This window comes from Lycorma delicatula, chromosome 3 (assembly GCF_047948215.1).
Source record: "Lycorma delicatula isolate Av1 chromosome 3, ASM4794821v1, whole genome shotgun sequence".
NCBI classification, from domain to species: Eukaryota; Metazoa; Arthropoda; class Insecta; order Hemiptera; family Fulgoridae; genus Lycorma; species Lycorma delicatula.
Window position 1 is genome coordinate 182,095,249 of NC_134457.1, and position 25,929 is coordinate 182,121,177.

The following is a 25,929-nucleotide window of genomic DNA, read 5'->3' on the forward strand; positions in this document are numbered from 1 at the left end:
TTTTTTAAACATAAAATTTTATAAATAAAATAAAAATTTTAAACATCTTAAGAAAGATACATCAGAATTTCAATTGAAGTTTCTTATTCTGATTATAAAAAATTATTACCAGTATGAAGTTGAGATTAACAATATGGAATTCATCTCACTCTCTTATAATATTTTATTTAACTTCTTAGTTTTCATCGTGTATAACTCTTTCGTGTTTATCCCATACCTCCGAATTTTTTAACGTACTATTTAGTAGTCCTCTGAGTACATGATACAAAAAAATATAATGATATATTATAATTTAATGAATGTCTTTAATGAAAATTTATAATTTAATGAAGGAATTTTTTATTCTACACCCCATGAAATACGGTCGGGTAGTAGGATTGATTGTAATAAATTTCTGAAAAAATCGGATTACGAGATAGAATGTTATTGAAAAAGAGTTATATCTGAAGGGAGAGAATTACGACATAAACTATTTCAGTTATGTGTGATTTTTAGCAACAGTAACATTAGTAGTAACACTACAATATACATTAGAAAATATCTCCATCCTTCTTTTCTTTTCTTTAAGGAATAGACTATATGTTCCAGCTTTCACTTTTTTCCACGGTCAACCTAAGTTTTTTCTTCCTCTTGATGCATAACACAAAGTCTGTATCGACAGACGATGCGGAAACATTTGAAAAAAGGTGATAAGTCCGTTGTTCTTTATATCATTTGTAGACACCGTTGGTAACGAAAAAACATAACTCTTCTTGGACAACGTTTGTTATATATATGCCTTATCTAATACCGGCGGGCGATATCGGTAGCAAGGTAATGTGAGCTGCCGCACAGTATATGGACTCGCTGAAACAAGCATCACTCCCACCACGCAGGTGACCGCGAAGTTTTCGAACCATACCATAGAGTGGTGAGGCTGCAGCCTCACCACTCTCAGGCTCAATAAAAGAGCGTGCACGAGAGTAAATTTTTAATTTATCGTCGATCACCACCTGGAGAAGACCAAGAAGATGAAGAAGAAGAAGAAGATGGAAGAAGACAGAAGAAATTCCCTGGCCGGCTCAACGTGGGACCTCCCGGCGGATGCCAACATCCCCGGTGGAGCCGCAAGCCTGGCCGGCCCGCCGAGAGAGTCGCTGGACGCGGTCGCTACCTTCCCGCTCCAGCTCCAGCTCGCCAGGCTTCAATCGCCCTGGCTGGCGGACTCAGCAGCAGGAGCCGGCCCGGCGTGGGATGGCTCGGGGAGAACCGTCTCGGCCGCGCCGGCAAAGGACGACCGACGCCGACCCGACATTGCGGGGCTCTGGGGGCCACCACTGCCACTCTGTAGTGGAGACCCAATTGCCGCTGAGGGAAAGCCTGGTCGGACTTCAATGGACGAGCCGCAACTCCCCGACTTCACCAGAGACCAGTTTCCGGACCCAACAGCTCTTCTCAGAGCTAACGCAAAAACTGCCCTTTTCAGGGCCACCACTAGTTTATGAGTAACGAACTGTCGAAGCCATTCGACAAAAACCGCCCTTCTCAGGGCTACCATATGGTTAACAATTACAACATGCCGTTGAAGCCAATCGGCGACAAAAACGGACCTTTTCAGGGCTACCATAAAGTCAGTAAGTGTCACGTGCTGTCGAAGCCATTCGGCGACAATGGTCATTCAAATTCCTTTATAGAACCTAGAAAATTTCTATTTTCCTTTAAAAAATCCATTTAAGCTCATATTCGAGACTTGTCCTTTCTACTCGTTACCATATCTCTCATGCATATGTAAAAAGTGGAAGTCATCAGTTTAAAAAATGTTTATCTCGCCTCTTTTTTAACTTTTCCTTTCTCTTCTAGAGCCGTATCTGTTGAAGGGAAAATATTGTAATCGGTCCAATTTGGGAATATGCTATTTTCACGGGATCTTGACGTTTTGATACCTAAAGAATCAAAAAAATCTGTTGGAAATTTTCCAGATGTCCGGATGTTATATACGTGTGTGCATTTGGTGTCACTCTCTAAATCATCTTATATCACCAGAAACACTGGATCGATTTTGATCAAATTCGGTCAGATTACTTCTATATATGGTACATTGATGCCATTAATTTTTCAACTTTAAAAAAGGTCAAGGGGGTGAGGCTGTAGAGCACGGTTACTCTCAATATCTCGAAATTTCGCCTAATTAAGGTCGTATTTATCTTAGGTACATTTGTTACAAACTAAAAAATAACAATATTTGCAAAAAGGCTTTGCAAAATCGCACGCAAAAAAATTCCATAAACTAGTGGCTAAGCGTCAGTAGTACCCATTGTCACCACTAGTGTAGCACTGACGTACAGGTATTGTAGTCGTTGTAGAAGTACAGATGTTGTGACGCCGAAGGTGAGTGATAGAATTAAATAAATGAATAATATTTAAAATATAAAAAAGTAACTCGAAGGGCTAGGTCTCAAACTCGATCGTCCGGTTGACTGAATACCTGGTGCATTAAGCCTTTCGGCTACACCTATCTGCCGACCGCACAAACGAAATTTTTTCTATGTAAGTTGTAAAATTACATTAGTTTAGTTATTGCCAACCGTCGCTACTATTGCCATACCTGCGCGAATTAAATACGGTAGGTACACACGCTTTATTTAGAATCATTGAATTAAATAAACGAAACGATATCGTATTTATATAAAACGACAAATATTTAAAATTAAGGTGTGTGTATAAGCCGTGCATCAGAAACAAACCACAGTTGCAGACCTTTCCGGAAAACGGCTTTACCCACGTGACAGAAAGGTTCTACAAATGTGTTGTCAGCTGTTTTCTTAATTTTTATAGATAGTCCACACAATTCTAAATCTATTTAATTTATTTGAACTTCCTGTTCTTCATCAAACTAAAAGTCAAATCCAAATATTTAAATTAGTTCACATACTCCAGAATGTTATCCTTTAAAAAAATGTTAAAACATACCGGCTGATTGCCTTTAAACTCTATGATTTGGAGCTGTTTGAGATGAAATCTTCCTGAAGTCTTGATCACTAAATACAATCGATGAACTTCTCTATGTAATACTAACTACATCGCTATCTTGTATGAGCAACCTATTCAAGCAACATTCTGCAAAAAAAATGAACAGTTTTAATATGAATGATTGGACTCATTCCTATGACATAGTCTACATTTCATTCACTGTGTTAAAAGGTCTTCAATATAAATTTTAAACTGTGTAGGTGAAATCCAACTTTCTTGATGAACACTTATTTACAGGCAGTTTTACCTTTTTCTTTCTTTAATTATAATGTCTGTTTTACTAGATTCCAGTTATGTTTTTCATCAAATATTGGGGGGAGAAAGGTAAAGCGTCACAACAATCAATTTATAAAATTTTAATTCAACTTACATATTAAAAGGAATTAGAAGGTAACAGTGTACAATCCTTACGTGTAAGAAGTTTTTCAATCCGATCTACATACATTTAATTTTTATACATTTTTATTATTTCAGACCTGAAAATATTTTTTTATTATTATTTTTTAAGAAAATGTTATCAGAAGGGAATTAGTTTAAAACCTTTACATCATAGTATGGGGAACAATATTTTAAAATTTCTAAAGATAAATTTATTTAATATTAAAAAAAAATTTGTCACTTAAGGCGTAAAATTTTATACCTTCTTTAGTAAAATTAATCACTCTAGAATGGTTTTATTAGTAAGATAAGTTTCCTAGAAATATTATGCAAATTAATCTTCAAAATGACTCCATATTAATAAACATGGAGTAAATTTTAAATTCATTAATATGTTGGAATAATTAAAGTTTGACTATGCAGTCAACAAATTTATTTATTTTACAATACAGCGAATAACACTCACGAGTCAGACCATTTCATAATTTTCCAACGTTGAAACTTATGAATATGTTAATTTACAGATATTATGATGTTTTTTTAAATTTTGTTTATAAATATAACTTGAATGATGAAAGTTAAAATATTCTAAATATTACTTAAAGTAAAATATTTGAAAATGTATAAACTTTTTAAGTTTGTGATAAATGCTCCACTAACAAGAAAATACTGAAAAACAATATTTAAACAAGAAAGGAAACTTTTTATTTAATAAATACAAACTACGGCTTAATACAAGCTGGGAAAAGAACATTCTAAGATTTTTAAGTTGGCCCAACCGCTTTTTATCCAGTTCACAAGAAACAGATGGAAGAAAAACTTCAAGATTTAATTAATTCTAAAATCTGTTTACATTGCAATACTCATTAAACTCAAAATTAACAAATATATTTCACATCATACAGACGAGGACGAGTACACCAATAATACTACTCCTTTACTGATATATATCTATAATACAAACTTTAGAAGTTATCCATCGTAAGTTTGTTAAGAAGTTTCAATCAAAGTTTCTATAGATTACATGGTAGACTAAATTAGTTGAGCTACACAATAATCTTCGATTGCAGTAAGCCTTCACAAAACAGTATTTCATCGGCAAGATTCGGGTGGCATGACGAACAACTTCAAACTAGAGGATTGCTAACATTGAAATTAGGATTAACTCCTAAATTACAATAAATAAAAAAAAATATATTTTCCCCTTTATCCAAAAATTGTTTTAAAAATTAGATGCAGCAAATACAAATAAAAATAAATTTTCTTATAAAAGTTATAATATATATATTTTTTTAAATCTAGAAATCAAACTTCAAATATTCATAAATTTATAAATAAAAAATCTGTAATATCTCAAATATTGTCTGAAAGTGAAAAAGCCATTTGTATTAAAATACATTAAATTATTGTAAGATTGTGATAAAAAAATATATTTGTGAGCAATAGTGCAATTCGAAATCTTAAAATCTATTTTTTCCACATTTAAAAAAATATATATGAGTAAAAGATCTACAGACTCATTAATCTGAAAACATTCCTCTTTCATAGTGTAATTTTTATTTTTTTATTTATTTTTATTATCAATATCGACTTTAAACGTCAAATAAATTACAAAACCATTCAACATATAAGTTTATGTAACATTTTTGTGCTGATTTCGCATCGCTTAATAGACTGAATTTCTGCTACTAGAGCTAAGCCTTGATTAATGGATTACTCGTTTAGGAATTTATTTTATCAATGTTATTGTTCTAATCTTTCCTTTATTTTTAATTCTTTTATGAATATTACTTACTTATTTATGTGCTACAGTGAAACAAAAAATAAAGAAAATACAGTAGAATAATTCAATATTAAATATATTTAGCTCATCTAAAATTTCCGTTTTTTTTTTCCTTTTGTTTGGGGAAAATCCACAGATATACATATCAACATACGTAGAAAGTGCATTTGTGGAAACTAGAACACGTTACTCGATTTAACTCATTTAAAATATTTTAAACGATCAAAATTTTCTGTATATGGTAAATAAAATAATCAATGAATAAATTAAACAGAAAAATGTTTAAAAGTTACAATAAATCTCGACTACTTAATAAATCCTATATTACTTAAAGGCGTTTTGGAGAACTCAAGACAGATCCGCAGTAAAATGCATTTGTAATTTATTCCAGAACTGCGCAACATAACTTTATTCACCTCCAGATACACACCCTTCAACAAACACACACATACACAGACACAACCGCGTATGCATGTAGTATACATTTTTGAGAATATATTCAGAAATCTTTAATGTTCTGTTTGTAAATCGATAATACTTATACTGAATTCTAATTTAATCCACTTTTAATATCAGTATCTTAGCTTTTTTTTTTTTTTTTAGTTTAGTTTCAAGTACTTTAAACAACGTGAGTAGAATTAAAACAAACAATTAATTATTTAATATACAAACATAAGATTTAAAAAAAGAGTTAGTAAATAAAGAAAAAAAAACTTGTGATTGCGAATAAAAATAGACATTAAAAAGAATGCCTAGTTCAAAATGCCACATGCCACTCTGCAATCAGAGAGCGAATGGACTTGAATTACAACGATGGTGGTGGTAGTACAATGGGTAAATCAGAAATAGCTAATGGGTTATATATTATACACTGTAAGCCCTGAATTGGGAAAAAGGCAACGAACAGAAGAGTAATAATAAAGGAAATGTATAATTACATAATCAATAAATCCTAACAATAATCACTTATTAATAATTGCATTAAAATACATCTCTAATTTATTATTTACTTTTTAATGAAGTATTAATTTTTAAATAATATATATTTAGGTAAACTAACCTTGAAAAAAACCTTAATCTAATTTTATCAAATAAGTCTAAAAATAAGTATTACATTTTGAATTAAAAATTATTGGTAATTCATACTGTAATATACTCTTTTATTGGATTAGAAATATTTGATCAAAAATACGCTAATCTGTGAAGTTATGTCTGAACTAACGAAGAAACTGATAATAAAAAAAAAAATTGGAAACATTCAACAAAAAAACATATAATGACTTCTAACGAATGAAAAAAATTTATAAGATATATTATTTTTAAATATTGGTATGCATATACTTACAAAATTTGTAAAATTTTTCCTGGGCGCACAACGAGATGTCACATCAGCGCCCGGCCATAAAATTACTATAGTAAATAATGAAAAATTGTAATTTACCATAAAAATTTAACAGATCCAAATCGCATATGCGGTATACTAAAAAAAAAATAAAAATAATAATTAAAAATCTAACATAAATAAACAAAACTGCCATTCGTCAAAAGGCACAAATGAAATCAAATAATTGAATCCAGAAGCACGACCTTAAGAAATCGTATGGATACCATCGACTTTAGATAACACTGATACATTGTAGCTTATGATATTTCGGACATTAGTCCCTAGTTTAAACTTCCGACGCAATGTCGCATAACAGACACAGTCCATAAGGACATGGTGTACCGTTAGCTGGTAGTCGCAGCGAATACAGACAAGTGCATCGGTCTGACTCATAAGATATCCATGAGTAAGTTTAGTGACCCCTATTTGCAAACGGTAGATATTAACCATCTTCTCTCAACGGTTATGCCTACATGAGGAGCCCCACGATGTTACAGTGAATAATCTGTGTAAAACGAGTAAACAAATAAGATACGAGTAAAGAATTATTGTTTTATAATAATCTTTAAGTAACATTCGAATTGTGTAATTTATTTTACCTAATATAAAACTGCTGATAAAACTAAATAAGAATTATCTTTTTAAATCAATAAATTAATGTAAATGTTTCATAAATACAAAATTTATGAAGGTTAAGATGGAATTAAACATCACTCATTAATATGGAAACATTCCTGCCCGGCAAGTATTATTTTTACTTCCTTGTACGAAGTAAAGGAAGTATTGTGATCGCGAAATATTCTGGTTTTCAGATTTCAACGGAAATATCAATTTTGACCATCCCTCAATCCATTTTGATTAGTTTCGGCGTGACGTCTGTATGTAAGTATGTATCTCGCATAACTCAAAAACGATTAGCCGTAGGACGTTGAAATTTTGGATTTAGAACTGTTGTACCATCTAGTTGAGCACCTCCCCTTTTGGTTGCAATCAACCGAGACCGACACTCATCGCAGATTCGTAGATAACTCCTATTCCATGGCAGTCTGGACCAGGATAGCGTACGCCTATAAATCATCAACTCCCGCTGATATCAGTTCTTTTTTTTTTGTTTATGTTCAGGAACCACCGTAAGTTATTACTTCAGAGGATGATATGTAATGAATGTAAATGAAGTGTAGTCTTGTACAATCTCAGGTTAACCGCTCCTGAGATGTGTGGTTAAGTGAAACCAAAGAACATCGGTATCCACGATGTAGTATTCAAATCTGTATAAAAGTAATTGCCTTTTATAGGATTTGAACTTAAGAACTCTCCATTTCGAAATCGGCTGATTTGCGATAACGAGTTCACCATTAGACCAACCCTGTGGGCTAAGTGATATCAGTACTGATTACCTTTATCAAATCGTTACCAGGATCTCCTGAATGTGGATGGTAACGTTCAGCTTTTTCAAAGAGACACGATTAGGTCCCCGCCGAAAGTTCTATAAGGAATTACAAATGTTATGCGGCTGAGAATTATTAGAAATGGTGGTTAGAAAATGGACATGAGTAAAAGGTAATTAGTCCGAAACAACTGCGGTTGATCTCGTGTTAACGGGTATAATAAGGAAATTGATCTAGTCCATGAACACAGTTTGACTGGTCATACGTTTACGAGGAACAGACGACAGGGCTTTTCTCCTGACGAATTTACACTTCTCTGTTGTGATAGATATCATCAAGGAAGAAATTAAGGAACACGGACACGTAGTCTGAAGCATAATCATTGTCCGTTATCGGGTCAAAAAGGAACCATTGTCGACGTTTTTCACCAAACTGGAGCCTAAAGATAACAACGAGGAGGTACTTATCTTGTGATGCATGGTGTTTTTTGAGATACAAGAGGTGTTTTCATACCGCATGCTCAAGTTTACGGTACTTCATTATCATGGTCGCCGTCTGACGTGGAAGATCCATGTAAAGGAAAGGAGAAAACAACTGAATATTTAGTTTAAGGAAATGTACTGGCTGTTGAGGAGGATATCACAATAGTTATAGTTTGTTAACTATATAACAAACAGTTATTGTACACGACTCTTCTGAAACCGATTTGAATCTGCGGGATCCAGCTTTTGGGTATTGTAAACAAAAAATTCGAGATAGTACAGCGATTCCTAAACAAATTACTGAAGAGCATTGCATACACACCATGGTTCGTAAGAAACAATAAGATCCACGAACATTTGAGTTTATCGTATGTTCGAGAAGAAATACAGCGATACGAAACATAAACTGCCGCTAAATTACCACTTAAATTATTTAGCTATTAACCTTTTATAAAATACAGGAGACGTTAGAAGGGTAAAACGACTCTATTTGTTGTTAGACCATGGTGACTTTATGTGATTTGAGGTTTAGCTGCATTAACTGAGGGTTACCCATCAATTTATTATTTCACTTTGTTCAATTTTAGTTATAATTCTTTTGTTATTTATTTTGGTTTAAAATTAAATTTTTTTCTGTCATTGTTTATTCGATACTCTTGTTTAGTAATACTTTGATTGTTTTTGTTTTGTATTGTGCCATCGATGGTACAGTTCTCTGACAACTTTATGTGCGTAACTGAATGTTAAAATCTGTATTGAATGTTCTGTTTAGGAATATTACTATGTAATTTTAGAGAATCTACAATGGAAACCTCTCTGAATGTGATCATAGTTATTTATTGTTTCGTTTAATATTGTAACCGATTGGAAATTTTATTTTGAGATAAAAAAATTCCTGTACATTCTGTTACAGCTTGTTAAAAACGAAATTTATTTCTTTCAAATCATGTAAAATTTAAAATTAAATATTAAAATCAAATAAATATTTCATTATTTAATCCTGTTATTTATTTGGATAATTTAAAAAAAAAGAAGTAATTATTGCTTATATTTCTTTACTTCCTTTTTATTACTCCTTTATTTTATATCGAGTTTAATGTAGGAAATTTTTAATTTCCTACATTTGTAATTCTAAAGCAGACGGTGGAGTGCTTAGTTACAGATAACATTTTTATTTGAATGGGAAATATTTCCTGTTGTAAAATATTCATTGTAGGGTTAAAGAATGAATCTACGTATACTGAAAAAAAAAATTGAGAGAATGTTTTACTATGAATTATACCAAAATTTGTGCTAAGCAGTAATACAAAAAAATACCTTGCTGAAGTATATGACAGTTTAAAAAAAACTTCATTCTCATCCCGTTAACATCAATATCTGCTATATTTTAATGTTTTTCGAAATTCAACAAAAAAAATCAAACACAGTGCATGTAGAATATTACATTTAAATTCAGTTTCCTGATTGAACCGCAGATGTTCTGATATCGACGGACATCATGTATTACGGCAACACGTCTAAGAGTATACGTCACTCACGCTGTTTTTAACTCCTTTCTTCTTGGTATTTTTATATTTCCCAATCTACCTGCTAACTTCTAACTAAACGTCTGTTTTTCATGTTTGTTGTCTGTCTGTCGAAACGTCTATTTCATCCTGATTATTCCACAAAATTCTGCCAAAATCTATCAATCTCGATTGAAAATATCCTGAAGAAGTGTAACATATGTAAAACAAAATAGAATCACATGATAATATGAAAAATATCTTGTTCATATCTCGCTAATTTTTAATCAATTTGTTCATCCATCAGACAAGCAAAAAATTATAATTTTTTTTAATATATTTGAATCATTTTTTCATTGTGATATTTATAATAATCAGGGTCGTTACCGAAAATTTCTCTTTCTGATACAAAGATTGCATAAGTATAGCCGATTGACTATATTTAAAGTCTGATTATAAAAAAAAACTTTTACGTTAAATAATAATTCAATAATAACAATAAAACATTATTATGAAAAAATATCAAAAATTATTAATGAAATAAAATTTTACGTACGTTTCGTTTTAAAAATAATACGTATATGTAATTTAATAGGCGTAAAAGGAAATCATGTGGTGCCCCACATCACTTTTTCTTAACTACAACAATAGTTAAGCAGTAATAGTAAGCTCTCATATGAGAGCTTACTATTACTGCAACGACATATCATAAGTGGTACTTATTTAAATTGGTTCCAGAGTTATACCCAAATAAAATATTAATTAATGAAATATTTGAATCTTACAAGGGGAAGGCACATCGGTTGGAATCCGACTTCATTTCCTTTTTTTTTTAACTTTTTGTTTTTAATTTAGATATACTGATTTATTACTAATTGTTAGCCTGTGATTGTAAAAAAAAAATACAATAAATAATAATTCAACAATAACCAAAAAAAGATGAAAAAATCTTTATTAAAGAATGGAGAATCGTATCTCACTTTCAAAAGAAATAAGTTTAAATGAAATGCAGCAAAAAAATGTGTATATGTAGTTTAATAGGCGTACATAGAAGTCATGTGCTGTCCACATAAAATTTTTTTGTATGTTATGTTGACCATCTACGATCATAAATTATTCCGTACTATAACAACGTATTGTTATATCACAATAATAATATTGTTTTACTTACTACCCTTACTACTCTAATATTTTTAAGAGTAATATATATTTGTAATTCATATCTGAGTAATCCAATTTTATTTAGACATAATACGATATTTTTCGTATATTAACTTTAAGACTTAGTCAATACAAACTTATTAAATAAAACGAAAACAAATAATAATAAACATTAACTTTGAAACATTCACCACCGAAATCTAATGATTTGTTATTGTTTAATTTTTTTTTATACTAAATACTCATTTATTTTACAATTCGTATGATCGAGTACTTTATTTCAACGTTATTTAGTAATGATAAATTTTTCTGTAGTTTTTTCTATTTTAGTGTTTGTTTTGTTGTCAATTTTAATATTCAACTAGTTTTTATGTAATTTTATATTGTACATGTATTCATTTTTTGAATTAGAAATTAGATTGTAGAGCAAGTGTAAATAATTAATGTTGATGTCGGTTTGGAAATATACATTTTGTTCGTTATCACTTCATTAGACAGACTGACCTAGCGTGACCAACAAAGCTGTGTTCCCTTTTAATTAATTTTAACTCACGCTACTACTAACATCGCTTCTATTAGTATCGGTATCAAATTCGTGCACGCAGGGTTTATTTATATATTAAGCCGTTTTAAAATTACAGTACTTCCCTCAACGATAAACAATGATTTAGTGATAATATAAATTGAAATAACATTTGCGTTTGACCTTATCAATTATTAAAGCTAGTATTTATCTTAAAATACTTTTATTGTATAGTAAAATTGGATGGTTTAAGTGGTTTATTGTTTAAAGGTTGTTTCCTTTACACGCATACTAAACAATGACAACGTAAAGTACAACCACTCAAATCTCCCCTATCTTTGATCCAGTCTAGTGGATCGTATAACCAATGAACGCCTTCTGTTCCACGCGGTGTATTTTTACAACCCTTCATGATGACAATGATGCATACTTGTGTACAACGCGCACATAATATCTTCTATAACAGCTCTGCGGATTGTATACAGCTAACTGCACTTTACCAGCTAACGAACCTTTTACTTCTACTATATAGACATTTTTTCCCTAGCTAACTTAGATCTTCTTTTTTTTATACTACTGTTATGTATCATATATTTTCTTTATCCTTATTTAACCTTATCAAGAAATATAAATAAAATAATTTTTTTTGTTATAAACGGAATATGAGTTAATAAACTAATTTTGAAAAAGAAATTTGTCTAATGAATAAATATATTGCTAACAAACTATTAATAAAAAATTCTGTATCTTTAACGGTACACATCTAACTATATTTACTACAGGTCTAACTAGAAAAAAAATGTGAAAAATTTATTATGTTTCATATTCCATGTAGCATCATTTCTGGTATTGACAAATATTTTCGTGCAGCTGGAATTTTTAAGTAAATGAACCGATATACATCGATAATGGCAAAATAAATAAATAAAACGAATTCTCTAAAGGTAATGGCATAACATTCTCTTATATTGTGGACATTTCAAAATCAACATTCTTTTCTGTTTAGTTCAGAAAAAAATTACTTTAATAAAATTGAAGTCAGCAGTTCCAAAATATTTCACTAAAGTAATTCGTATCGGAACAAAGTAATACATTACAAAAGAAATTTAGATTTTTTTTTTGTTGGATTACAGATAATATATGTTTATACTACATTTCACCAGGCTGGTATAATGGTGAACGCGTCTTCGTAAACCAGCTGATTTCGAAGTCGAGAGTTCTAACCTTCAAATTCTAGTAAAGACAATTACTTTTATATGGCTTTTAATACCAGATCGTGGATACCAGGGATACCTTATATTCATTTCACATTTACTAAACACCATTTCTAATAATCCACAGCCGCATAAAGTTTATAATGCCTTATAGAACTTTCGGCGGGGACCTAATGGTTTCCCTTTGAAAAGCCTGAACGTTATCATCCACCTTCAGGTGTTGGACATCATTTATCCAGTCAGGCTGGCCTAGTGAAGAACTCGTCATCGCAAATCATCTGATTTCGAAGTCGAGAGTTCTTAGGTTCCAATCCTAGTAAAGGCCGTTGCTTCATCTGAATTTACTGCTGAAGAGATGAATCTGGTTTAGTTGTTTCGTGACAATACGTTGAAAAAAAAAATATCACCTGCAATTAACTGAAATTTAGATGTGAGAAAAAAAGAAATATCTACTCCTAAATGGATTAGTGACTTTTATTGATGTGAAGCTGGGTTTTAGGCAGTAGCTGTGATCCTAAGCCTTGGGTGTAAATCACTGTGAAGAAGAAAATGAGGGTGGCTTTATCCAATTGAATTCCACTTTGAAAAATTCAACATTTTCAATAAGTTCATCCAACTTATTCCTACTTATTATCATAATTAGTTGAATTTTGTTTAATTATATATTTCTGTGACCTAAAGTGTATTTATTTTTACCTTACCTTGCGAAAATTACTTGCTATTTTGCAAAGAGAACTTGTTAGAATTTGAAAGAGGGCGCCTTGAGAAAAACTTGATTCAGTATGGCGTCGAAAATAAAAAAAACGTTTGGGAATCATTCTGTATACGATAATATATTGGTAGTAACAATTTTAGTAATAATTAAAGAAATAATAATTAATTATCATTGTGACTGACAATTTTTACTCAAAATTTATTTTTAATTTTACAAAATAATACGATGTTTTTAAAGAAAAAAATAATGAAAAATTAAAAATACATCCATTCGAATTAAAATTTAAAAAAATTAAATCTCATATAATAGAGGCTTATCTCGTAGAAGTGAAAAGAAGGTTTATTTTTAATTATCAAAACACTCAGCCTGACCTTAAGTATACCCTCAATTTAATGAAGTAATATTTATAAAAGTAAAAAAATTATTTTCCCTCTTAAGGTAATTCGGTTAATTAAATTTTTAACAGATAACAAGTAATATTATGTAGCCCATCCCTAGAGGTGGGCTACGTAAAACGTTAAAATGTTAACAGATAACAAATAACAGTCGTAAAACATTGAAGTCATCCAAATCACAAATATTAAAGGCAAATAGAAATAAAATAGATTCTAAAAATATAAACCGCTCATCTGTTACACCGTTCTCATTAGCATCATTTATAAACCTCTAGACTCGAATTTATAGCAACTACAATTTTTTTAAGATTATATTACTCTCTTAACATGGAATGCCATATACTAATTTTGTCTGTAACAGTTTATTAATTTCCGTAAATATGCTTTTTTAAACTATACAACTGTTAGAATAATTTAATTATTCACTTCAAAATTTTGTAACCTTTTGTAGAAAAGTATCTCTTGAAAAAGTCTCCCAGATATATAAATCATTATAATGGATTCTACATTACGTTTATTATGTGTATCACGCATATTAGAGATTTTAATCATTATTCTCCTAATAATCCACTTTTGTCTCAGTTTCTTCACTACTGCTAAAATTATTACCATCATCCACAGAATCAGAATCAATTCTTCCGAATGCAGAACTTATTTTTCCCTCTATCTGTATTTGTTAATCCAATCATGCTCAAATAATGAAAGAAAGTATAATGTTTACAAAAGCAGTGTAAATTGCAACCTAAACAATAATTGTGAAAGAAAAAAATTTATAAGATGATTAATTACTACATGCCAATACAACTATTCCTAAAATTCTTTAATAATAAAGTTTTAAATCAAAACTCGATTATTTTGTTTTAGGGAATTATTTACATTAAATGTAGATGATGTAGTGATATAAAGAAATCAATCAAATAACTTCATAGAGAATTTGTGATATAGACCAAGCAGTAGTTATCATCGATGGAATAAATGGTTGGATAAATAAATCAGTTCTAGTGTCTACATCTGAATGCCGATAAAAATTTTCAGAAATGAACAAAATAAGCTTTGAAAAGTTAGAAACAATCATGGAGATTAGGAAATGTTATATTGTTTTGTATTTCATAGTTAACACATTATCAGCCGATGTATATGAAACAGATAATTCTAAATATCAGCTACATACCATCGTATGATTAGAAAATATTGAGTTATATTTTTTTAAATTATTTTTATGAGGATGAATTATTTTTTACTAGGATACATTTGATAACTTTTAAATAAGTATATATATAAATGTCCAAAAATTCCATTATAAACCATAAATAAATAAAAAATAATTTAAGTAAAATATATTATAAAAAAGTAGTGCTAACAATTTATCTTTAACAAATAAATCTTTTAAACAAAGTAGTATGAATTTTTTTTGAACATCCTAAATACTACTTATAAGTAACATTGAACTTTATTCATAGAATCATTAAATATAAACCAATATAGGTGGAAAAGTGTACTTTTCTATTCTAAAAACATTTTTGCATGTTATTTTATTTACATATAGTTAAAAACATTCTTTCATGATTTTACAGTATAATTATAATGGTTACAAAAAAACAAATTCTAAAGATGATAAAAATCCCGTACAAGTAACAAAATAATTACAACAGATTGAACCGAATACAAATAAAATTTTGTTCCTCTTTTGTGTAATAGAACAGGTGGTGAAAAAGCGTGAAGGTAAAGTTTCTTCTTTTTTTTTGTAAACAGTACAATAAATATAACTTATGAATGTTAAATAGCCTACACCATTTTTTTTAAATTTTATAAAGTTATCTCATTCTTTTTATTATTTTGCAAAAATTTATCAAACAAGGCACAATAAAAAAATAAATGAATTAATTTTTTTTTCTGAATCTTATAAAAATGTAGTTTAAAAGTGCACTGCAAAAAAAGTGTTTAAAACGTCAATAAATACCAATTCGTATGATAGCAATTTATTTCTTACAATTACAATCATCAGAAGAGGCACTTAAATTAATGATGAAACATGTATAATAAAAAAATGATACTGTTTAAAAAAGCTCACGCTTTAAAAAGTTTTCCGTTATTTTCTGCTAGATTAAAATTAATGTAAAAATGAAATCTGAAATTTTTTAGAATTATGTGTGTCAATGGAAGCGTTTTTTAAAACATTTCTAAAGAAAATAAACCATTAAGTATTTGCAGATAACTCATTCCGTATTCATCTCACGGTAAAATTTCGCTGAGGTTACATTAAATTTGTTAATAAAATTTCGTAAATATTTATAGTTTCTTATTTTCCTATTTTCTTTCTGAACTATAATAGTTTAATAGTTTTAACTACAATAGTTTTAATAGATTCTGAACTAAGAAAACGTGGTTATAACTGATAAAATGTTTCAATGTTTTAAAAAACTATTTGTATCCATTGAATCAATTACACAGGAGATTTACGAAGAAAGTAACAAATTTTTAGGACATGTTCTACTGATAAAAATAAAGAAAGTTCATATATAAATATAAGTTCGGAAACGCTTCCTTAGCGAGTAATGACTGGTGAAAGATTTCACCTAGATTTTTTCTGGATCTTCGGTAAAATTAAGCCAGACTGTAATTTATGGGACCCAAAACAAGAATATATATATATATATATATATATATATGCATACAATATATTAATGTCAGTACGGTAAAATACTTGGCCTTTTACCTTGATCGCCGTTTGACGTGGAGGGATCATGTTAGGGAGAAGATGAAGTTCCTTGAAATTAAGTTTAAGAACATGTACTGGATATTGGGTAAGAGATCACAACTTTATTTGTCGAACAAGTTCTGTTCTACAAGTCTTTTTTGAAACCGATATGAACGTACGGGATTGAACTCTGATTGAACATAGAGGTCATTCAACGTTTCAGAACAAACCTCTACGGAACATAACCCACGCGTCGTTGTTCGCGAGTTATGCTGAGATCCACGATTAGGCATTCTGTACGTTGGAGAGAAATTTTGACGTCTAGTTTCAAGGTATGTGTCCAGGTTGGATAAGCATATAAATCATCTCGCTTTGAATCTGCTGGACAACAGCGGAGACTAAAAAGGCCACGTGCTTGATCTTGTGATGGCCCGTTATGATGATCCGGTTTGGTGGCTTGTGCTCAAGTTTATTGTTTCTTGGCTGTTTCAGAGTTTACTGTTCTATTAAAGTTATTTATTTTGATGTTTTAATGTTAATATTGATTTAATATACATAATATATTACAAACACATGATGTTCTTTTACGGGTGAGGTAGGTGGATTACATGCCTGTGATATGTACATCTAACGTAGCATTAGATCAGCAATTAATATTACAAAAGCTCAATTCATTTGATGATAAGGTTAGATTTACTATGGAAATAGACGATAACAAGACCGTACATTTTTGTGACGTAAACATAAAAATTAATAAGTGTAACGAGATTGAAACGAGCGTATACAGTAAACCGGCCAAAAATAATACAACTATTCATCGGAACTCAAATAACCCATGGTAGCATAAAAAGAACACTTACTATGCTATGATACATAGAGCTGTGGTTTATTCACACAATAATAAAATGGTTTTAAATAACGAACTGGGATGTATAAAAAATATAGCTTTGCAGAATGGCTACGATAAATCTTTCGGTAACAGTTTTTACAGGCGATGTATGAATAAGAAATATAATAACAAGGACACTACCATTATTTCAATAAATCAGTCTAAAAATTACAATAAGAGTAATATTTTATACAGTTATATAAACGAAAACACATATAAAATAGTGAACGTTTATAGTAAAGTAAAATATACAATCGCGTATAAACCGATGAATAACAACAAAATTCTTGAGTTATTACTCAAACTACGTCTTTGACAAATTCAACTTGAGTGGTATATATAGTATTAAGTGCACAGACTGTGATGCCTTATATATTGGAAAAACGGGTAGATAGTTCAAAACAAGATTCTCAGAACATCTAAGAGCATTCAAGAATAAAAAGAAATGTCATTCAAACATGGCGAATCACTTGATTTCGAATAGACACAGAATTAGAAGGTTAGCGGATAATCTTGAAATATTACAAGGTTGTAATTATAAGAACAAACTAAAGAATTTAGAAAAATATTATTATATTTATAAATATGAGAATTTCAATTTAGTGAACTACCAAAAACATTCCGAACACGATGATCTATTTTAAGTTGGCTATAACATCTACACATTGGTATCTATTTTTAACATCTAATTACGATTTTAATTGGTTTCACCTTAGTGACCAAATACCTAATGCTTTACTAATTCTGTTGTCTTAACAACTGATGATGGATCCAGTGGATCCGAAAAGGTCTTCTTGAATAAGAAAAAATGATAACACTTACAGGTGAGATCATTCTTATTTTTTATATGTATGTGTGTATATGGTGATTTTTAAACTATAAATAATTAATTTTCATCTACAACACAGGACAACATGTTTAAAAAATTGATATATATATATATATATATATATATATACATTTGTTATCTGGTTCTAAGGTTCATGTCCTTGTAAAGGCAGTTGCTTTTACATGGACTTGAATGCTAGACAATGGATATCGGTGTTTTTCGAAGGTTGGATTTCAATTAACCACACGTCTCAGCAACAGTCGAGCTGAGTCAGTTCCAGACTACATATCTACCTGTACACTTACTATTATTACACTGCACTACATCTGCAGCTACGTCAGGGTTGGCAAGCCGATAGCAGTAATTGCATTTGCTTATACACACACACACCCAGACCCCGGCAGTAGCTGGAAAACTGGTTGGAAAAACAAAACATCTACGGTTATATAAGTTATCGAAATCACTAAGTAAATATTTACACAATACCTAGATAAAGAAGAAATTGATCTTTTTCTTCATACAGCCTAAATGTTTTCTTAATAATTGCTTTGTGATAATATGTTATGTGAATATACGAATATATTTATATGTTTTTTTCAGCAATTTAGTTTACTTAAACCATTTTTTTAAGTTACATTTTAAGTTAAGAGTAAGATTTCAGGAGACCATCCAAAGATAGCCCACCTCAGATATAATATTAATAATGCTCATCATCTTTCATGACACAAACGAAGCAGTTAATTAATAAATAAAAAAAATAACACATAAAACAGTTAACAGATAACAAATAATAGTCATAAAACATTGAAGTCTTTCTAATTACAAATATTAAAGGGAGTTAGAAATAGAATACATTCTAAAAATTTAAACTATCTTTACCATAACCACTGTACAGTCACGGCTCACGCACTCCAATGATCATCTATGCCCTCAGAAATCACCGAGGTCCAGTACATACAGCCTCCTCAATCGTATTACTTCCTCATCATTGTCAAGTAGATTCAGCGATAGACGATTCACATGCTTCTCCAGCTTTGACATGAAGTTCTTACTGGTCGCCCAAGTTTCCTCACGAACACGTGAGGAAACTTGGGCGTGTTACCCGTGAACCGTCGTTACCCGTGAACCTCGTCGTTCATAGCGAACCATGGAGCCGCTGATAACATCTTGAGCACTTGGTTTTGAAACCCTTGTTTGATTTCAACGTTGCTGTTATAAGTAGTCTCCCATACTTGTGCACCGTATCTCCATATTGGTTAGAGCAGAATATTATGTAGAAATACTTTTCGTCAAGGACAAATGAGACCGTTCACAGGAGCTCACAAGACCGTTCACTTGCACATTCGTGCAAGTTTATCATTCAATTGTGTCCTCTTTTCTCTGATGTGATCCTTCCACGTCAATCGACGATCTAGATATAAATCTAGATCACGGTACACTAGATCACGTGGACACGGTACCGTACCGTTTTCACGTCAGGGTTGAGAGTAACTGCCCTCCTGTACAAGTGGGTGAGAGTACTGCCCACTTGTACAGGAGGGCAATTACTCCTCGTCATGGTTAATATGACGTAACTCGATTTGCCAGGATTGGTTTTCATCTTCTATCTACGCAGCCATTCGGTTATAAGGTTAAATACAGCTTTTAGATGGCCCTAGGCAAGGTCGGGTTCACGTTTTATTGCCAAAATTGCTCCTTACGTATATTAAAGAATTAGTTTTTTTCTATTTTAAATTAAATTCCTTTTTCTAAAGACTTTCTTTCAATATTTTTATTATAAATGTATGCAACAATAAACAAGAAAAAAATCAGTAATTAATAAGTAGATAAATATATAAAATCAATAATTAGTTTTGAAAATTAAAAAAGGCTTAGTGAAAATTTGTAATTTTAAAGTTTAAAAAATAGAATTAAAAATTTGACAGTAGTCATGCATAGAGAGCAACTTCTATGTTAAAAAAATTACATTTTTCTACAAAGTTGACACGAGTGACAACCAACTTTAAAATTCTTTTTCTGATATTAATTTTATCACATTTGACTAAAAATTAAAATGAAAAATTTTATCTTGTGTTTTTCTTTTTATTTTCCTTATATTAGTTTTTCTTATAGTTTTTATATGAATATTTCTCTTTTTTTGTTTATTTGTTGGTTCTTTTATATTTTGATTGTTTGAGGATAACTTTTATTTTATTTTGTCTTTTGATTTTAGGTTTATTCCTTTATTTTTATTTTTTATTTTATTTATTTTTTTAAAATATTTTAAGTTATTTATATTTTTATTTTGGATTGATTTATTTTTATTTTTTTAATTCTATGTATTTTCAAAGTTCAAGGTTCTCTAAAAATTATGAAAAAATGTTTATAATGATTTAATTATTTTAAATTAAATTATAATTTCTTCGCATTTATTATTTACCGTTTAAAAAAAATCTCGTGTGTATTTACGTACGCACGTAAGAAGTTACACTTCTTTGGCGTGAATAAAAAAAAAAATTGTTATACATTCAAACAAATGGGAACCGAGTTGAAAGATCGATAGACGACATTAAATACCATGGATAAAAGTTTGAATAAATAACAAATTAAATAATAATTATTTTATACAATTTAAAAAGTATTGACGTAATAATAATAAATTACAAACAACACAGGAAAGATAAAAAAGTATTTTCCATTCTTAATTTCTATAAAATAATTTTATGGAAGGAACGTAATATAAAACTTTAAGAAGACAAGTACAGATTTCTTACTATAATAAAATTAATAATTACTTATTTTTAAATAAAATTTTATTTACTATTAAAACAATAGTAGTCAGAAAAGGTGTATCACACAAGAAAAGATGAATTATTTAAGTTTCTGACCAGAATGTCTGAAATATTGATGATATAATTTAAACTGACGGTTATTGTACAAGGCTACTGTTACAGCAAAGGTTATAGAATATCCGAGATATGAGTGTCACTGCATTAAACACACAGAACACGCTTCCTATATATGTTTTTGCTGCCACTTCACGTGCGTTTACTTTTTACACTTCAGACTGTCTTTTATGCTTACCCAAGAGTGAGTAAACTGGACGATGACTAGGATTTCTATAAAAATGGTACCGTAGAGGATTCATAAGCAGTGCTCGGCGAGGAAAGTATTTCCTGTCAGGCTCAAAGGGATATAAAATGAAGTACTCACTCTCATATAAAAACTTCTTTTATTTCTAGCTTCCTTTCAATTTCTTAAAAAAAGCTTTTCCTTCTGATTTTTAAATGTCGTTTGAACATAAAAACGCTATTCAAAAACTCTAACAATTTTTCTAGTTAATGTACTTTCTAAAATTACCAAAATAACATTTCTGTGTAAAAAAAGTTTATCCTACTCCTTATTCCATCATACATTAATTCGAATTCTTTATAATCCATTATACGAGATGAATACTGAAAACAGTGATATATATTTCGATCTGAATTATTTAGAAAGAAAGAATATAGAAAGAATTTAATCATTTTTAAAGGATTATTAATACCTAATTTTCACTGATTTATTTATTACTTAATTTACTTTCTTTTGGTATAAATAATTAGTTTTTATATGTAGGTATGTTTCAAAATGATGTGTATTTTTAAGATTCTATGGGATTAAATGATTTTGGTTTAAAATATTTTTTAATTGGCTGAGCATAGTATAGGTTGAAAAATGTATTAGTGCATAAACCAAAAGATAGAAAAAAAATACAAAGTAAACAACAGCAGCCCAAAAATTATACATAACTGACAAACACAAATTTTCAGAAGTCTACGGAATTAACTGCAGAAATGTCAAATATTTTAAATCGGACATTGGTCTTCTTCATTATAATATATTTTTTTGTAAAAACAAAATTAATAGTGCGAAATACAAATACACTAATATGCGTTGTAGACACATTTAAATTCATCTTCATTTAAAATTCCACTCCTTTAATTTTCTTTATAAATAAAATCGCAATAAAAAGAATTTCCTTCACCATTTCTCCCCTTTATTTGATAATACGAAAAAGGTTATATATTCGTATATAAATCTGTTCATATAAAATGATGGGCAAATAAAACTACCAAAAAAAAAATCTAAAAAAAACGTAGGCGAATTAATGTGCACAAATGAATCTTGATCATTTCCTTTAAAATCTTCTAAAAAGATTGTTATATTTTATAATGTTTTTATAAAATTTCAAGCTAATACTAAAAACTCTAAACTTAAAGAAAAGTATCATTATCATTAACAATGAAATAAACATCTAGGAATGCATTCATATTAAATTTTAATCGTATTAATACACGAATTAAGATCTTATTTGTTGTTGTGAAGATTGAAGGTTAAATTAGCTGGACTCTCTACAGATAAAAGTTATTTTTTAATAATTGGATAAATCCCGTTTAAAGGCCGGAAAATAGTATCTACAAAAATTATTTCATATTTTGTAATAATTTGTCTCCGTACATCCGTAAATATTTTGTCAAAATCCACTCTACATTCGTAAACGATAAAAAAGGTTTCCTAAAAAATTTAACATTAGTCTAAATTAATATATTAAAAAAAACTTCCTTAGAAAAAAAAAAAAAAAAAAAACTGGACCCGTAAAGAATTTTGTAATACACTCTACAATGATAAATCAGAATAACATTATCCATGTTCGTGAGCGGTATAAAACTCTAATAAATGTATCATACGAAAATTTAACACTTTTTTAGACGTCAATCTTTCCCCACGAATATTTTTTGACAGATTAAATTCTCATTAATAAGAGCAAAGAAAGCCTTTTTGTTAACAAAATATTCAAGGACTTTATAATTATAATTTAAACCTCGATTACGAGAAGTTTATATTGCATGTTTCCGTTAAACTGGCTATGTAAAGCACGGACATACGGTCATAATTATGTAAAGATAATGAATAAGATAATTAATAAAGATAATGAATCTGAATATGAATATAAACCTTAATGTTTAAACACACTGATAAAACAATTTCCACTACTAAACTGTCGAAATAAATAAATATAAAAGATTTAAATTAAATAAATATATAATACAGGCACGTAGCTAGGATATTTTTCGTTGGAGGGGAGGTACTGAGGGGGCAAGAGATGATAAAATAATAATAATGAAAATCATTTTATATTGAAACCAATTTTTTATACTTTATTGCACTTGATAAATACAAAACATGTGCTTAGATTTAATATCATTTACTGCTCAAGTAAGAAGCATAATGTTAGTATATAATACTTTTTGTAATCCACATTTATGCAACATACTCACACATTTACACATCAATAAAAGTTATGAATTATTTTAAAGCTAGTCGTCAATTTTTCTCGCCATAATATCTAAAACTTCATCAGGATTAAGAGTAATATCTTTATGCAATGACAATGAAACTAACGAACTTAACCTTCCATTTCCCGACCTGTTACACGCAATCGTTTTGACTATCTTCATTGTGGAGAACGAGCGTTCATTAGTACATGCTGTTACCGGAAGAGTCGCTAAAACTTGCAGAAGATAATGAATATGCGACAAATATTCTTTATTGCAGTGATCCAATACTTCAATCACTTCTAGATCGCATTTTAAATTTAGTGACTTTATCTCATCGCACCAAATAACATACATACTCCACTTGGAGGACAGATTCAAAACATTTATTAACATAGTTTCGATTTTTAGTTCATCCACTTTTCCAGGAGTAGCTGAACCTGGCAAAAGAACTTGAAAAATTTTTGAAGATTCTTGGAACGCCGTCTAGCTACCTACGCATGTGTTTGGAATGCGATAAGCAAGTGTTACATTTCTGGCTTACGGGAAATCCTCAGTAATCAATTATTTTTATTATTAGTATTCCGTCAAAGTGAGCACGGCGCTTACACGTCGAGTAACGACGTTACTCTTAACGGATCAAGTAACGGCGGGTTAAGATATATAGGTGGGGATTAAGGACTTGGGAGATGATTATGTACCGATTTATCTGAAATTTTGTGAAAATACTTTTGAGATGTTATACGTACGAAAATGTAAAATGCTAAAAATGAATTTTTTGGACCCAACTTATTAGATTTTACTCCTGAATGATAAAATCTAATAATTGTTATAACCCCTTAGCTCATCGGTCGCTACGTGCGTGTAATATAAAAATATAAGTATACAGAAACATCCTTATGAAGCAGTATAAATAAAATTTACCTGTAATTATAAAATAATTACTAAAAATCTCTTTATAGTTATGTATAGGTTACAGTATAGTTACGTACAGTATTATTGCATAAGATGGAGCATTAATTCTAAAAAAAGCAATGCTAAGTTGCCCAATAACTTTCATAAAAAATAAATATTAGAAACAATCACTTAAATATGTTAATAACAGTTCCATTACACGAAAAATGTAGTACTTTGACTTAAAAAATAAAAAAAAATAACATAACAGTATTTTACTTCAACTTGGATACCACCTAAACTCAAAAGTATAGCTTCAAAAATATCAAAAACAAATTGAAAAATTGGGTTTGAAAGTAAATGAAAACGAGGTTTATTTAAAATAGAAAGAAAAATTTAATGAAAAAATTATTTTAGTTATTAGATTTACTACAATAAGTAAATTAAGGTAAAATTTTATGTACCGATTGTTAGGTTTTTCCAGGCTGCGTACAGATGTTTAAGCATCTCTGCCGAGTTCAATCTGTAGTTTGTAACGTTTTATATAAGTACGAGGTGTGTTCAAAAAATACGGTGAATGAATTTTTATAGCGGCAACTGCCGACGCTACATCCATATGCTGTAATTTGTCCAATAGCGTGATCAACTGAGACATGCAGGGACAAGTTGTAACACGTTCGAGCTTGCCAGTCAGCTGCCAGAGCCGCTAGAGTGAGGTTGCATTCATCGTATCTGTCACGCATCATGGATTTTGAACAACGCATTAACATTAAGTTTTATTTAATTTGCAAAAGAGTGCCAAAGAAGCTCACGAAATCTTAGAATCGGTGTACGGCGATAATGTGGTAACTTTGATGACTGTGTACAAGTGGTATGACCGATTTAAAAACGGAAATGAGTCTGTTGAAGACGAGCAGCGTGCGGGACGTTCAGTAACCTCAAAAACAGTTGAAAATTTGCAAAAAGTGGAAACAATGGTTCGTTCAAACAGGCGAATGACTATTCGAGAGCTATCGGAAGACCTTAACATCTCGTACGGATCCGTTCAAAGCATTTTAACTAATGAATTGCAAATGAGACGAGTGAGTGCAAAATGTACCAATGGCTTCCTTCTTCACCACGAAAACGAGCCGTGTCACACCACGTTTCTCATTCGCGAGTTTTTGGCCGAAAAGTGTCTGTCCACATCCGCCATACTCACCGGATTTAGCACCATGCGACTTTTTGTTCTCCCCAAAAATTAAAACTGTGATTAAAGGAAAACGTTTTGACACCATTGCTGACATTGAGAGGGCCACAATCGAGCATCTGAAGGCCTTCCGAAAGACGCCTTCCAGAAATGCCTCCAGTCATGGAGTCAACGTTGGGATAAGTGCATTGCTAGCCAA

At 30.2% G+C, this 25,929-nt stretch overlaps 2 protein-coding genes across 5 annotated transcripts in view; one reads left to right on the top strand and one right to left on the bottom strand.

Annotated features, from left to right (window-relative positions):
- The window catches only part of LOC142322266 (N(4)-(Beta-N-acetylglucosaminyl)-L-asparaginase-like), an 869,152-nt gene that overhangs the window by 829,736 nt on the left and 13,487 nt on the right, over positions 1 to 25,929 (bottom strand). Inside the window, exons 2-3 of one of the 3 annotated variants that reach the window (XM_075361162.1) lie at positions 6,516 to 6,650; positions 2,950 to 3,096 (exon numbers count right to left, since the gene is read on the bottom strand). The exons of the other annotated variants lie outside the window; for them this stretch is intronic. The gene's annotated coding sequence lies outside the window, so the exon portion shown is untranslated. The remainder of the gene's footprint in view (positions 1 to 2,949; positions 3,097 to 6,515; positions 6,651 to 25,929) is intronic. 3 annotated transcript variants of the gene reach the window in all.
- LOC142322267 (zwei Ig domain protein zig-8-like) overlaps positions 1 to 25,929 on the top strand; it is a 694,854-nt gene that overhangs the window by 427,459 nt on the left and 241,466 nt on the right. The window lies entirely within an intron of this gene.